At 34.6% G+C, this 4,798-nt stretch overlaps 1 protein-coding gene across 1 annotated transcript in view; it reads left to right on the top strand.

The window, feature by feature from the left end:
* The window catches only part of LOC111678017 (adenylate kinase), a 14,846-nt gene that overhangs the window by 8,207 nt on the left and 1,841 nt on the right, over positions 1-4,798 (top strand). The window lies entirely within an intron of this gene.

Genomic DNA, 4,798 nt, shown 5'->3' with positions numbered 1-4,798 from the left:
TTTTTGAGTGAAAACATAAAAGTCCATTTTCTGGCTAAACGGAAGGCCCTAGGGCAAAAAGGATTAAAATCTGTGATCACTTTTATTTTCCACCAAAAGTCGATTTTTAAGTGAAAACATAAAAGTCCATTTTCTGGCTAAACGGAAGGCCCTAGGGCAAAAAGGATTAAAATCTGTGATCACTTTTTTTTCCCGCCAAAAGTCGATTTCTGGGTGAAAACATAAAAGTCCTTTTTCTGGCTAAACGGAAGGCCCTAGAGCAAAAAGGATTAAAATCTGTGATCACTTTTATTTCCCACCAAAAGTCGATTTTTGTGTGAAAACATAAAAGTCCATTTTCTGGCTAAACGGAAGGCCCTAGGGCAAAAAGGATTAAAATATGTGATCATTTTTATTTCCCACTAAAAGTCGATTTTTAAGTGAAAATATAAAAGTCCATTTTCTGGCTAAACGGAAGACCCTAAGGCAAAAAGGATTAAAATCTGTGATCACTTTTTTTTCCCACCAAAAGTCGATTTTTAAGTGAAAACTTAAAAGTCCATTTTCTGGCTAAACGCAAGGGCCTATGGCAAAAAGGATTAAAATCTGTGATCACTTTTATTTTCCACCTAAAGGCGATTTCTGGGTGAAAACATAAAAGTCAATTTTCTGGCTAAACGGTAGCCTCTAAGGCAAAAAGGATTAAAATCTGTGACCACTTTTATTTTCCACCAAAAGTCGATTTTTAAGTGAAAATATAAAAGTCCATTTTCTGGCTAAACGGAAGGCCCTAGGGCAAAAAGGATTGAAATCTGTGATCACTTTTATTTCCCACCAAAAGTCGATTTTTGAGTGAAAACATAAAAGTCCATTTTCTGGCTAAACGGAAGGCCCTAGGGCAAAGAGGATTAAAATCTGTGATCACTTTTATTTCCCATGGAAAGTAGATTTTTAAGTAAAAACATAAAAGTTCATTTTCTGGCTAAACGGAAGGCCCTAGGGCAAAAAGGATTAAAATCTGTGATCACTTTTATTTCCCACCAAAAGTCGATTTCTGGGTGAAAACATAAAAGTCCATTTTCTGGCTAAACGGAAGGCTCTAAGGCAAAAAGGATTAAAATCTGTGATCATTTTTATTTCCCACTAAAAGTCGATTTCTGGGTGAAAACATAGAAGTCCATTTTCTGGCTAAACGGAATTCCCTAAGGCAAAAAGGATTAAAATCTGTGATAATTTTTATTTCCCATAAAAAGTAGATTTTTAAGTAAAAACATAAAAGTCCATTTGCTGTCTAAACGGTAGCCTCTAAGGCAAAAAGGATTAAAATCTGTGATCACTTTTATTTTCCACCAAAAGTCGATTTTTAAGTGAAAATATAAAAGTCCATTTTCTGGCTAAACGGAAGGCCCTAGAGCAAAAATTATTAAAATCTGTGATCATTTTTATTTCCCACCAAAAATCGATTTCTGGGTAAAAACATAAAAGTCTATTTTCTGGCTAAACGGAAGGCCCTAGGGCAAAAAGGATTAAAATCTGTGATCACTTTTATTTTTCACAAAAAGTCGATTTTTAAGTGAAATCATAAAAGTCAATTTTCTGGCTTTACGGAAGGCCCTAGGGCAAAAAGGATTAAAATCTGTGAGCACTTTTATTTTCCACCAAAAGTCGATTTCTGGATGAAAACATAAAAGTCCATTTTCTGACTAAACGGATTACTCAAATATCGATTTTTAGTGAGAAATGATAGTGATCACAGATTATCATTGTTTTTGCCCTAGGGCCTCTAGTTTTTATGTTTTCACCCAGAAATCGACTTTTGGTGGGAAATAAAAGTGATCACAGATTTTAATCCTTTTTGCCCTAGGGCCTTCCGTTTAGCCAGAAAATGGACTTTTATCCTTTTTGCCCTAGGGCCTTCCGTTTAGCCAGAAAATGGACTTTTATGTTTTCACTCAGAAATCGACTTTTGGTGGGAAATAAAAGTGATCACAGATTTTAATCCTTTTTGCCTTAGAGCCTTCCGTTTAGCCAGAAAATGGACTTTTATGTTTTCACTCAAAAATCGACTTTTGGTGGAAACTACAAGTGATCACAGATTTTAATCCTTTTTGCCCTAGGGCCTACCGTTTAGCCAGAAAATGGACTTTTATGTTTTCACTCAAAAATCGACTTTTGGTGGGAAATAAAAGTGATCACAGATTTTAATCCTTTTTGCCCTAGGGCCTACCGTTTAGCCAGAAAATGGACTTTAATGTTTTTACTTAAAAATCGACTTTTGGTGGGAAATAAAAGTGATCACAGATTTTAATCCTTTTTGCCCTAGGGCCTTCCGTTTAGCCAGAAAATGGACTTTTATGTTTTCACTTAAAAATCGAATTTTGGTAGGAAATAAAAGTGATCACAGATTTTAATCCTTTTTGCCTTAGGGAATTCCGTTTAGCCAGAAAATGGACTTCTATGTTTTCACCCAGAAATCGACTTTTAGTGGGAAATAAAAATGATCACAGATTTTAATCCTTTTTGCCTTAGAGCCTTCCGTTTAGCCAGAAAATGGACTTTTATGTTTTCACCCAGAAATCGACTTTTGGTGGGAAATAAAAGTGATCACAGATTTTAATCCTTTTTGCCCTAGGGCCTTCCGTTTAGCCAGAAAATGAACTTTTATGTTTTTACTTAAAAATCTACTTTCTATGGGAAATAAAAGTGATCACAGATTTTAATCCTTTTTGCCCTAGGGCCTTCCGTTTAGCCAGAAAATGGACTTTTATATTTTCACTTAAAAATCAACTTTTGGTGGGAAATAAAAGTGATCACAGATTTTAATCCTCTTTGCCCTAGGGCCTTCCGTTTAGCCAGAAAATGGACTTTTATGTTTTCACCCAGAAATCCACTTTTGGTGGGAAATAAAAGTGATCACAGATTTTAATCTTTTTTGCCCCAGGGTCTTCCGTTTAGCCAGAAAATGGACTTTTATGTTTTCACTCAAAAATCGACATTTGGTGGGATATAAAAGTGATCACAGATTTTAATCCTTTTTGGCCTAGGGCCTTCCGTTTAGCCAGAAACTGGACTTTTATGCTTTCACTTAAAAATCGACTTTTGGTGGAAAATAAAAGTGATCACAGATTTTAATCCTTTTTGCCTTAGAGCCTTCCGTTTAGCCTTTATGGACTTTTATGTTTTCACACAGAAATCTACTTTTGGTGGAAAATAAAAGTGATCACATATTTTAATCCTTTTTGCCATAGGGCCTTCCGTTTAGCCAGAAAATGGACTTTTATGTTTTCACTCAAAAATCGACTTTTGGTGGGAAATAAAAGTGATCACAGATTTTAATCCTTTTTGCCCTAAGGCCTTCCGTTTAGCCAGAAAATGGAGTTTTATGTTTTCACTTAAAAATCGACTTTTGGTGGGAAATAAAAGTGATCACAGATTTAAATCCTTTTTGCCTTAGGGAATTCCGTTTAGCCAGAAAATGGACTTTTAAGTTTTCACTTAAAAATCGACTTTTGGTGGAAAATAAAAGTGATCACAGATTTTAATCCTTTTTGCCCTAGGGCCTTCCGTTTAGTCAGAAAATGGACTTTTATGTTTTCATCCAGAAATCGACTTTTGGTGGAAAATAAAAGTGCTCACAATAGACTTTTATGTTTTTACCCAGAAATCGATTTTTGGTGGGAAATAAAAATGATCACAGATTTTAATAATTTTTGCTCTAGGGCCTTCCGTTTAGCCAGAAAATGGACTTTTATATTTTCACTTAAAAATCGACTTTTGGTGGAAAATAAAAGTGATCACAGATTTTAATCCTTTTTGCCTTAGAGGCTACCGTTTAGTCAGAAAATGGACTTTTATGTTTTTACTTAAAAATCTACTTTTTATGGGAAATAAAAATTATCACAGATTTTAATCCTTTTTGCCCTAGGGCCTTCCGTTTAGCCAGAAAATGGACTTTTATGTTTTTACTTAAAAATCTACTTTTTATGGGAAATAAAAATGATCACAGATTTTAATAATTTTTGCTCTAGGGCCTTCCGTTTAGCCAGAAAATGGACTTTTATGTTTTCACTCAAAAATCGACTTTTGGTGGGAAATAAAAGTGATCACAGATTTCAATCCTTTTTGCCCTAGGGCCTTCCGTTTAGCCAGAAAATGGACTTTTAAGTTTTCACTTAAAAATCGACTTTTGATGGGAAAAAATAGTGATCACAGATTTTAATCCTTTTTGCTCTAGGGCCTTCCGTTTAGCCAGAAAATGGACTTTTATGTTTTCACTTAAAAATCGACTTTTGGTAGGAAATAAAAGTGATCACAGATTTAATCCTTATTGCCTTAGGGTCTTCCGTTTAGCCAGAAAATGGACTTTTATATTTTCACTTAAAAATCGACTTTTAGTGGGAAATAAAAATGATCACATATTTTAATCCTTTTTGCCCTAGGGCCTTCCGTTTAGCCAGAAAATGGACTTTTATGTTTTCACACAAAAATCGACTTTTGGTGGGAAATAAAAGTGATCACAGATTTTAATCCTTTTTGCCATAGGGCCTTGCGTTTAGCCTGAAAATTGGGTTTTAAGTTTTCACTTAAAAATCAACTTTTGATGGGAAATAATAGTGATCACAGATTTTAATCCTTTTTACTCTAGGGCCTTCCGTTTAGCCAGAAAAAGGACTTTTACGTTTTCACCCAGAAATCGACTTTTGGTGGGAAAAAAAGTGATCACAGATTTTAATCCTTTTTGCCCTAGGGCCTTCCGTTTAGCCAGAAAATGGACTTTTATGTTTTCACTTAAAAATCGACTTTTGGTAGGAAATAAAAG

This window comes from Lucilia cuprina, chromosome 6 (genome assembly GCF_022045245.1).
Source record: "Lucilia cuprina isolate Lc7/37 chromosome 6, ASM2204524v1, whole genome shotgun sequence".
In the NCBI taxonomy this organism is placed as follows: Eukaryota; Metazoa; Arthropoda; class Insecta; order Diptera; family Calliphoridae; genus Lucilia; species Lucilia cuprina.
The sequence above is the reverse complement of the archived record's forward strand: the minus strand, read 5'-3'. Positions and strand labels throughout refer to the sequence as shown.